This window comes from Diorhabda carinulata, chromosome 10, assembly GCF_026250575.1.
Source record: "Diorhabda carinulata isolate Delta chromosome 10, icDioCari1.1, whole genome shotgun sequence".
Taxonomy (NCBI): Eukaryota; Metazoa; Arthropoda; class Insecta; order Coleoptera; family Chrysomelidae; genus Diorhabda; species Diorhabda carinulata.
The window spans coordinates 11,328,292-11,340,847 of NC_079469.1; the positions used below are offsets into that span (position 1 = coordinate 11,328,292).

Below are 12,556 nucleotides of genomic sequence, written 5' to 3' on the forward strand. Positions count from 1 at the left end.
GATAATGAGACATATGTCTAATTTGTTAAGAACCATTTTTCGTAAGATATTGGAATTAGAACAAGTGGTCTTGAATAAGGAATAAAGTCTTCTGGAGTTACAGTTCGGTTCAGATACAATACTGAAAACAATGTATAAACACTATAACAATGAACACGTTATTCAAAGACTTCAGCAGCTATCTATTTATACCAATTTCTGTATCTATTTCTAAGTCTATTTTTATGTTTGTATCCATTATTATCTTTTTCTACGCGTTTTCAGCATTTCTTATCTGCCTTCATATATTTTCAGTTGTCTGCTTCTCTCCATTTATTTTTTCCTTTTTCTAAAGGTTTATCGACTTCTATTTGTATTTAGATTCATTTATATCTCTTTAATCGTTTCTATCTATCTCTTCATGTTTTATCTGTATCTCTATGTTTCATCAGTTTCTGCTTACTTCTATTTAGTCTTCTCTATTTCTATGTTTCAATTTGTGCCTACTTTGTTTTATCTGATTCTATTTACTTTTATCCGTTTATAATTGTTATTATCCATTACTTTATGTTCTATGTGATTTTTTACTTTTTATATAATTTTTTCCTTCCTCGTTCGCTTCACCTGCTATTGGCTATTGGTGACAAAAAGACAAAAGTCAGAAATATTTATGGTTTCAATTGCAGTAGTTTACATTTCATGTTAAAAAAAATACTTTGTCTACTGGATAGAGTCCTAGTTTTTGGATGCTGATTTTCTCATTTCCTTTTATACCGGAATTTGATGGTACAAACTTAATTTTGACGATGGCATCTTCATTTTTTGATTATGCTATTTCTGCTTCGACCTCTAGGGCAATTGGATTTGTGATATAGAGTTGTCGGATAGTTAGGAGTGGGCTAAGGGAGTCTGTTAAAGAGATTCTTTAATATGATTAAGTACTTGTAGTTTTGCTAATGAATTTACATTGTATGAAAAAATGATCGGTTTGAAATCAAATTAGACATCGTCTAATGATTTGAAAGTGCCCGTAAATATCATATAGTGGTTTTGGTTGATCAGCTTAATTGGAGTTTCCATTTTTCAGTTTTGGGCATCTGATTCTATCAATTCTAAAAGTTTTTATCTGTTACAAAGTTCCTTGTTTATTTAAACGAACAATTGTATGAAAAATTATTTTCCTTTACTTTATACTGAAGTATCACTCAACTTTGGTAGAATGGTTGAAAAGATAAAAAATTATGTAATTGTTCGAAACCTTTTTGACCAAAATATCCACTTAATTAACAATTTATTCATAGATCAATGTCACAAAATTGTTAACAATCAATTCGCAATTGATCTAATCAATAATTACATAAGTTCATTGTTATCGAAGTTTACCTGCACAGGTGTACCGTTTGGGGACTTCGGAGAGACTGTTTGGGGGGCATTCGATGACGTATGATGAATCTATGTTACTGGTGGGGGTGTTTATTTACTAAACAGTACATTCTCTTACCGGAGTCTTGACAATTTTCATATTTGATTTAAAATATCGGTTCCATATCTGCGAGCAGTTTGAATTAGAAATTTTCAAACACGTATGAAAATTAGTGATTTTGTGTGTACAGTTTTCAAGTTTATTATTATTATTGTTTGGTAAGGTAGGTGGCATAATTCTATTAAAATAATAAATTTGTACTCAAACATTTACTTTGAAAGTAAATTGTAAATTTTGGAGCTTAAGCTTATATTATCTAAATTATTTAGTGATGTTAAGCTAGAAATATAGAAATAGAAAAGACAACGACATACACACACCCACATGTAAATTTCTTCAATTTCTTGGACCTTTTGATATATTAATGCTTTCTTCGATAATTTTAAAAGATTGGTAAAAAATTGACGTTTCGACAAATTAATCAATTCGATATATATCCACATAGTTCATAGTCCGTACAGAGCTTTATTGAAAAACTGAAAAAAAATTTTGTTATGAATCCGGAGTCTACTGTGACAGACTGATATGTCCACATAGATAATTTTCATTTTAGTTGAGTGTTAATATTTAAAAAAAAGTCTTCATGCCCAGTTTGAAAACATTGTTACATCAATATGTTCGTGATTACATAGTTCGGTGATAAAATTCCAAAAAAACTTGTTCGGTGCAAAATAAAAGCGTACCTATGAAAACTACTTTTTACCGTCATACCCAATCGAAGTACCATTCGCCACAAATCGAAAATAACAAATAATTAAAACAAATATTTGAAAATAAGTGGCACAATATTTGAGAGAAAACAAACGCGCATCTGAAAATAATTAAGCAATATTTTGAAAGTAAGCTAGACCTTCCGATACTAAGAAATGACCACACGTTTAAATAACTGTGGGCATGGGTCACACAACAGCTCTCACACACGTATGAAACACAATCTTTCTGTTCTTTATGCGTTATGCGACTGTCCTCAATCTTCTAGTGTTTGCTTATATCGAGCTATCAATATTAAAACTCAGTTGTAACAAAGGAAAATATTAATACAACAAGAATGTATTTGAGGGAGAAAAAACATATTTCGATGTAAATTATGAAAAGAACGATCAATCATTGTTAGAAATTTGTGAGAGTGAGTAAAACATAGTTCGGCAAAAATTTTATCTGACAAGCAATCAAAAATGAGCAATTGAGAAGTCGATGATGATTAATTAATTGCAATTTAGAGTTTGATGGACACGATTATTGACTGTAACTATTAAATGTTAATCATAATCGAAAAAATGTGATTGGTTTGATTGGAGTGAATTCGAAGAAAAAAAAAGATATTCAATCATCATTATTCCATACTCGTACATTCTTACATACATTCGCACATTCTTTTTTTTCAATATGTCAATATGTCAGTTAATAATTATATAAATTTTTTTAATTTCTTTTTTTTTGTAAGTTGTCTTATCGTTAAATCATTTTATTATTATAATCTTCTGATTTTATGATAACAGTTTATTAGATTTATCTGGTTCCAAAATTTTGAGATTTCTATTTTTATTTACGAATTCTTTGGTTTTAGTTATATTTCGAGGTTTGATATTGTTTTGTTGTTGTTTGTTTTGCAATTTATTTTTAAAATTAGTGATAATATTACAAGTATCAGATCTTATTTTATATTTAATTTTGTTATTTAGATGACTGGTGTTGTATTCAATATTACATAAGATATATGCCACAGGTAATTGTTTGTCACCAGATAAAACTTCATCGACTTCATCTGGGATCAGTTAAATTCGCGATTCATTTTGATTTTATCCCATTTGTATTCTCATTGTTGTCTCAATATTAGTTTATCAATTTTCTCAATATTTTTCTTCTTTGCATTTATTAAAAAGTGATTCAGTTTTTTCTCGAGATTTTTCTTCAAATTTTTGGAAAATATTAATAGGAATTACCTCATTTATTTCAACTGTTATGTTTTTTAAATCATTTTCAAATTTTCTTATTAGAGTAGTTGATTCGGTAATAGACAGTTTTATGACTTGGAAAATTAATCTAGATTCAACGTGATTTTGATATTCATGCTGCAGGCATTTGTAAATTTTATATGGGATAATTTTAAATTCAGAATTGTAGGTACAACATCTTTTTTGCATCTGAGTAGAAAAATTCCTCAAAATATTTTGACAAAGACTGATAAACAAAAGTCGAAACGTCAAAATTTATCTGTGTTTTAAAAATTATCGAAAAAAACCTAATTTTAAAACAGAAGAGACTTAAAATCAAGAACACTTAGATGTATTTATATATATAAATAATAATAATAATAATGATTTATGCCACTCGACTAGTGGCAGAAAACTTCAAAAATAATAACCTACATTGTACACTGGTGGATAATATACTTTATCCACGACTACTAGATATTTTTATTGCAAAATTTTGTTATATTATTAGAAACACCATTATTTCATTCCAACAAATATTTCATACAATATATTATTTACTTAAACATAGTACATAGTTATCCAAAATTATAATAATCGCATAATAATATATCCATAAAAATCAACATGAAAATCTATGTACTTGATAAGACTTTTTGCCAGTTCAGGCTTTATATACTTTGTCATTTCGAATGGATCATCCTATATATTTTGTGTTTTCTATATCTAAATGCCATAATTTCGGAGTTATAGCTACATTTACAGTATCTCTACCAAAGTTACAATAAATATTGTTTAGATGGCTACGATTGAATGAACTCGTTTAATTTGAATATTCTTTAATGATTTATGTGCTAATACAAATCTCGTAACAAGGTCTAGTAAGTTAAACGAAACTGGTGCAGTAAAATATTTATCCAAATCATGGCGCAGAGAATCTACAACTATTGGAGAAGAATCTTCAAATTTCTTTGTAATTTGTAATGTTAGAAGTAGATCCATATTTGTAAAGTAGGAAAATTACGAATATCAGAAAATAGACAGTGAAGGCGTTACAGCAGATGCTCAAAATGTTGTCCATTTACTTCAATACAACAAGCTATGCGATTTTTAAAACTTTGCAAAACATTTTGCAACATCCCTAACTACTCAATTCATCTTCATCATTCTATCTTTTGATTCCTGAATACTGGCAAGTTTTGTTTTATAAACGATGTTTTGTGAGTGACCCCACAGGAAATAGTCTAAAGGACTCATGTCGGGTGATCGCGGAGGCCATTCGATAATACTACGTCATCCAATCCATCTTCTGGGAAACACGTTGTTTAGGTATTGCCTGACCACACACGCATAGTGAGGTAGGGTTGTCTGAAAATTTCTAATAATAAAGTTTTTTTGAATGTAATTGAAAATAGTTACTTGGATTTGGAAATATCAGAGCCAACTTGGGTATAAAGAAAAAAGGACCAATTATTTTGTCGCTTATAATTCCAGCCCTTTCAGATTTTCGGGATATTGGGCGTGAGAATCACGCATCCAATAAGGATATTATATTATTATATTATATGTAAAATTTACGGATTGTAAACCATGAGGCATGTAGAATTATTTATCCTGTCAAATACATGAAATGAACATACGTAATCATTCTTTAAAAATTCAAAATGTATGATTTAGAAGATACAATTAAATACAAGTTCTGATTTTGCAACTTTAAAGACCCATAACTCGTATGAGATCGTATGAGAAATTTTTTTCATGTCACAGCATTATTCTCACATCATCTACTCACTCCCGAATTTTTTCCATCAAATCTCGGCACACTCTGTATAAGTTTTTGTATATATATATTTTAATTTACTTTATACAGATTTGCATTGCATCTCCATAAACGTCTCAGTTTACTTTTTGCTTAGTTTTTTCTAGGAATATTTGAAATTTGGGTGAAGGAAACGAATGTAATGGCACTAAATTCATGTACATTAATGATTCAATGCAATGCCCCATTTTTTTCTTTCTCTTCCATTCTACGTTATATAAATTTTTCCAATTTTATGGACCTACATGTGTAACGACCTTGTTTAAAGTTTAAGTTACCAGGTTGACGACATTAGTGTGCATCATTTATTTCTCAAAGTACAATAAATATCCATTTTGTCTCGCTTTAAGTACCATTTTTTATTTTTTACTATTATTGATAATGATTTATATATCGAGATTTATATTGTTATATTCAAGAGTTATATTTCGGAATGGCTGTAGATCTTATTAATAACCAAAGGTATTGTATATTTTAGTAGACTTAAAAGTATACTGCTCAAAATTTATATGGCAACGACTTATAACCGCTTTGAATATGAATACTACATAAGCATTTTACTAATTCCTTTGTTGATAATCAAACATATAATAATTATTATTAAGATTGCGATGATTGATTGCGCTTTGGTATATCATACAATTTCAACAGTTTATAATTAAAAGCAAAAATATGATACAATAAATTTCATATTAAATTTCAATTCTGTTCAATTTTCTTATTAAAAAGAAATATTCTCACTTTGGATACAATGTTTACTATTTCATTAGTTGGTTTTAGTAGAGTACCTCACACTTAATTTAAATTCTATTATTCTGATTCTTTGATCCAACACGAAGCGATTATGAAGAATGATTAATGTTTTAACACCCGAAATTCAATAAAATTGAATATCAAATGTATTGTCGACAAGTCAAACGACCATGCAAATCACATAAAACCGTTGGGGCCAACTCTAATTCGTTCTTCTACATATAGGGCAAATGGTGTTGGTCTCAACACCAAGTCTGGTTTTCTTGATATTTTCTCACAGATTACTTCTACTTATTTTCATGTTACAATAATTATTCTCTAATTTCCAATGAGATCGGAATTAGATCGAGAAATCAACGAGCGATTGCAAGAATCCCAGGGCACAAAATACCAGGGCTCAATTTTTTTTCGAAATATTTCCATTGAGATAAATATATTTTTGCATACGTGTGAACCAAATGTAGGAGCATTATTACCATTTCGATTGAGGTACCTCCGAAACATGTGATTTGAACGCTTCAACCGCTTCTTCAGGTGTAGAAAAATGTTGAACTCACATTTAATGTACAATCTGCGCGAATAAGAAGAAATCATTGGGTGCCAATCAAAGACTGTACGACTGATCAATTCGATATTTTGTCTGTCCAAACAAATTTTTGTTTGAACTGAAATGTGAGGGACTCGCGTTCATCTTCTGTGACTGGTTTCCCTGATTTTTTGGAACACATCTGACAAACATATGCTGGTGTATCGCTCAGAATCGACAGCTCTTTATTGCTCTAGTGGAGTGGTGGCGACATATCCGGATATTCCAAAAAGAACGGGCGACCATTTCCGTCGAAGTTCTTCATGCGCAAACAACTTCTGTTGGATTTGACTCGTCTTGGAAGACCCATACAGTCGATTGTTAACTTTTAAATTTTTATGCAAATCCAAATATTCATGTCATATTGAATGTATACGACTGGAACTGAGGCCCAAGTATGCTTCAGTCAATAGTCGATTTTGGATGACCCTCACGAAATTCATCTTATAACGAAGTGCGACCACTATTGACTTCGAACGATCAGCGAATCACGGTGGCTTGACACATCCATATCAGTGTTACATTATATCAAAACTTAAGCAGATATTCTCGTAGACACTGAAGTAAATGATCTAGCTGATCTAAGAATTCCCCTCCTTTCAAAAAGTCTAGAATGTAGGATGGCTGTAGCTGCCAGAGATACTTGTCTTCCATTACATACGCCCACAGGTGTACTGCTCTGGAGACAGGATATTATAGGACATAGGAAAACACAGCTAAAAAAATATGGATGACTGAAGAGATACTTCAACTTATGGACAAAAGACAAAGATATAAAAATTTGGATGTAAATAATATTAAACGCAAAAGTTCAGTCTGAAATTAGCTCCAACAGATGCATGATACTTATGGATAGCATAAAGAAATAAGGGAGATAGCTGGAATGTATAGAACCAAAACTGCTCCAATGTTTATTAATAAAAACAACGAAATAGTGGTTGAAGCAGAACAGAAACCGAAGGATTGCGAATTCTATATTGCGGATATTTTTCGGGAAGACAAATTCATCCATCATGAGAGAAAAACACTGACTGTCTCACCAATAACAAAAGAAGAAACTCGTAAAACAGCGACACTATCAATAAATAGAGAAGCAGTAGGTTCTGATGAACCACTGTCAGAAATTATTGATTTAATTAATGACGATAATCTTTATTTAAGTTCTAGAAGATATATTTAATAGAATTACAGCGAGGGCAAATTTCCTTTAGACTCGAGAAAATCAACTTTCATTCCACTACCCAAGAAAAACAATATAAATAAATGCAGTGAATACCGACTAATTAGTCTAATAAGTCACGCATTAAAAATCTTTTTGAATATCTAACGTAATCGAATATACACAAAATGTGAAACTAACATCAGAGATTCGGATTGAGGAGTGGAATGGAGACAAGAGGAGCTCTATTCAATATCCGTGTACTGGTCCAGAACTGCCGAGAGGTACAGAATGATATCTTCCTCTGCTTTTTTAATTACAAAAAGGCCTTTGGGAAGGTTCAATATCACAACTCAAGGTATCGAGAATGTAAAAGAATAGGATATTAGCAGAGGAGGCGAACAAGGATACATTCTATATTCAGTCTCATTCAATCTCTACTCTGGCGCGATTTTCAATAAAGCATTTGAAATTGAAAATGTGGACTGAAAGTAAACGGAGTTTATGTAAACAAATATTAGAATCGTCTCTAATTAGCTTATAGTTAACCCTCACATTTTATCAAGTAAAAAAAATTAACTGACACCACTTTAAAAGAAATTTGAAGTTAAGAATAATATCGAATTCGACAATATTTGGATAAGTCTATTTTCAAAGTCGACTCTATTAGAAGTAAAACCAAGTCGGTTATAATAAAATCGTCATTAACCTGATACTTCCCTAATAACCCTACGAGCTTGATGCAAAAAATGAAGATTTTTAAAAACTAGTTTTTCGAGATTGAAACTATGTTTCCCATTAGTTAACGGTATATATGATTTTTATAACGAGTAATCGCTACTCACCTTTATCCATTTTTTTTAATTTTGTTATGCAACTGTGAGAAGTGGTAATATTCTTTTAATAATACTTTGAAGCGCTTTTCTCAGAATTGTGAAGGTTATCATATGATAATAACTTTAATGACTTTTATTGTTCGTATGTAATTGTAAGAGGACCGAGTGAATGACAGTGGCTGAGCACATACACTGTAAATTATAAAATAAATTCAAAATATCCTTAATCAATAAACAAGTATCTAGCATCAAGCCAACATAAATGAACACATTCTATCGTGACTGCCAATTCCAATAATTGAATGAGTTAGCTGAATAAATCAAAACTAAAGTCTACAATTCTCACATAATATTTGAAGTATTGCTTATAAGGTTTTACCGAGCTAATGATTTTTCAACGCCGCCTATGATACACACGTCATAATGTTTTAAACGATGATATTGTTAAAAAGTTTTGGAGTTTTTGCCTATTTAACACATTCAACTATATTCTTATGATCATTACCGTTGAAAGAGTCGGTATTAGCACTTTTTATTACGGCAATTTTTTAACAATCCTTCTTAGAAACGCGCTTTTAACTTGTTTAAACTTTCATTGTTGCTTAATTATATTGATAACAGATAAATTACTAACTTAATAAACGTTCTATATCAAGGGTAGCCATAACGAGGCTTCCGTGTACATCTGATTAGGCTCTCGACTTTCGTCTTAATTTGTCAACGCTGCTAACGACGGTTGAGACTATTTGTGATTTCGAACGGGGGTTGCTACTTAAGTTTTAAGATAGACTAATAAAAACAAATATTTATAATTGGATATGGCTTTATTGTTTCTCAAAATCTTCTCCATTGATATCAACAAACTTTTTTATGCATTTGCATAGTCGAAGAATTTTTTCCGTTTGAGGTTTCTCCAAAAAATGTGATTTGAACGCTCAACCGCTTCTTCAGGTGTAGAAAAACGTTGATTTCGCAATTTATTTTTGATCTGCGGGAATAAGAAGAGATTATTAGGTGCCAAACAAGGACTGTACGCCGAATGACCCATCGATCTAATTTTTTCAAATACTTCTGACAAATAAATGCTGATGTACGATTTAGAATTGACCGATCTACGTTGCTCTAAAGGAACGGTGGCGACATATCCAGGAGACCATTTGCTTCGAAGTGCTTCCTACGGGAACAATTCTGTTGTTTCGAAAAAAGTCATAGATAAAAAGTTTTTCAGGCTCACCGAAAAGAAGTTTTATGCAAAGTATGTATTAATGGTTAAGTAGGAAGGGTTCTGTACTGTGGACTATTACCTCCGGTGCATCATCTCAATGCTATCACCGTCTCTTTGTCATCGAATCAATGTCGTTTAAACAGTATTTTTAAATTGGGAAGGAGACAAAAGTTCCGGGAAGTTACGTCGAGGTAGTACTGAGGATTGTGAAGTTATACTACTTTGGGCTTTCTGGAATATTATTGTACAAAATTCATTGAACTTGTTGGCATATTACCTTGGTATAGCAACCAACCATAGCTTATCGAAAGGTGTGTTACGTAACCTTATATAATATTATTTAGTCATTGGAGCATATTTATGACAAAACATTTCCATAATCAACAAAAACATAGTCAACATTACACTTTGTCCTGACATTGACGTGAATACTGTCGCTTTGTTCTTGCATCATGCCCGATTTATAACTAGTTATAATCTAATTAGTTCTACAAACATTGAGCAGAACTTAAGGAAAATTAGTTGATATAATTTTTTTTCGGTTTTTATAAACCGAAGTGATTGGGACATTTGTCATATCTATAGACAATCTTTTCGATACCCTCACCAGTAATGGTGAATCTGCGGTTTTCTTTACCCATTCTGTCAACTTGTTGAACCAGGTCATCTGAAACGACAGATTTCCGTCCTTGGCTCCCTTCATAATGCACAACACCATCACTCATGAAGTTTTTCCCATACATACGACTCATTTTCCGATGGATTTCTGCAGCACTACGGCCTTAAGCTTGTAGAAAACGAATCACACTTTGCAATTCACACTTATCGGGAGCATCAACAAGGGCGCACAGGTTTAGGTGATGGTAGCACAACGCCGACTGAGCGAGAGCCTCGCAGTCGCCTACAGCGTATGCCCGCTCTCTTCTACCCACGTAGCGTCTGCACGGAGCGATCGGATGTACGGTACGGCCCTCGTACGTTATTATTAGGTACTATTCGTTCTTCACTTGTAAAACAGCCCATGTGTATGAATACCAATGAATACACGTTGTACACTTGAGATTAGTATATTCATTCTTTAGTTTCTCAAGAAATACAAATTTTATTTCTCATAAAAAAAATGTTCGACGTTTTATAATCTATATAAAAATTTTATAATTGATTCTATGTAGTATAGTAGATTGTTATATAAGAATGATATACAAACTTGAACAAATGGTAATAAAAAGTGTTCTAGAATTGATGGTCGATACATATTATATAACTGTATTTCGCAAAACAAATTAAACTGTGAACTTTGCAAGGTTTTCCATTCTATTCATTGATGTATTTGCAATATTATGGTATTAGTCAAGTTCAGTGCCATATGTCATCCGGATTTTAGAGGATCATTCTCCTTGAATTAGGGTTCCAGCCAATAATTTTTCTCACGAGAACATCGTTTTGATTCTACTCGCAAAAATACTTTTTAGAATCCTTTATTTTCAGCAAATTACAAAATTTTACCATTTTCACTCAAGTATTTAGATACAGAATTTAAATAAATTATGCTCATGACCGCTAGATCAAGTAAACATTTTGTTTTATCTCTAAAGAGCTTTTCTTATCCAGTCACAAGAAATTTTAGTTACTAAAATATAAATAAAATTATCAGGATATTGGAGAAATTAACATCTATTATTCAACAATATAGAGAGGGAAATAAAATTCTGAACATCTTCAAGAACTAAAACACGAGGGTTTTGATTAGATATGGCTTTATTGCTTTTCAAAATATTATTTTTTCCATTTCGATAGATGTACCTTCAAAATATTTGATTTGAACGCATCAACCGCTTCTTCTTGTGTAGAAAAACTTCAAATTTTTCAATGGGTGCCAAACAAAGAGCCGGTTGACCCATCTATTTGATGTTTTAACTGTTCGAAAACGTTTTTGTTTAAACTGATGTGAGGTAGCTGGCATTGTCCTGGTGGATAATTATTCGTTTTCTACGATTTTTTCAAACATTTCTGGCAAATATATGCCCATTCATATTTGACAATTCTATGTGGCTCTAATGGAGCCTAATGGAGCGATGGCGACATATCTAGTTATTAGCTCGTCTCGAAAGACCCATACAGTCGATTGTTGTTCTGTTTCATATGCTAGCATCAACATATGCTTCTTTCGAAGCACCGCGATTGAATTTTGTCAAATTCTCTAATTATGCGGTATCCAACACGAACAAATGTTTTTAACAGACAAATTTTCATTCAATATTCAATGCATGTAAATGGAACTGATGCCCAAGTATGCCTCAATCTCACGGTATATCACTTGACGATCTTTCAATATTGGTTTACGCACAGGATCTCGATGTTTTCTGGAACAACAGCCGATAACCTCCACGTAACTCATCCTGTAGCGAAGTGCGACCATGATTGAATTCGTAAAACCAGCGAAAAACGGTGGCTCGAGAAGTTGCTTCATCAAGAAAAATTGAAACGAGTTGAACTGCACACTGCCATGGGTTTTTTTGGCAAGATGAAAGTTTCAAGTATGTGTAAACTCATAGTACTCAAAAATCACTCGCATGACAATACGTTTTTAGTACGTTAACCATTAAAGATGTCAAACTGGCACTGACAGATTTGACATATTCACATCAAATTAAGTAGCAGCCATAGTATATCTTAAAGAAACTATGGTGGTGATAGTCCATTGGTTTTTCATGAGTCATTCATATTGAAGTGTTGTCTTCTTCTTACTTATTACTGTCATAATCAAAAATCGGAATGCCGC

At 31.8% G+C, this 12,556-nt stretch overlaps 1 protein-coding gene across 1 annotated transcript in view; it reads left to right on the forward strand.

Moving 5' to 3' along the window:
* Window positions 1-1,403: 1,403 nt before the first annotated feature.
* LOC130898674 (proton-coupled folate transporter-like) overlaps window positions 1,404-12,556 on the forward strand; it is a 37,732-nt gene continuing 26,579 nt past the window's right edge. Inside the window, exon 1 of the mRNA XM_057808122.1 lies at window positions 1,404-1,625. The gene's annotated coding sequence lies outside the window, so the exon portion shown is untranslated. The remainder of the gene's footprint in view (window positions 1,626-12,556) is intronic.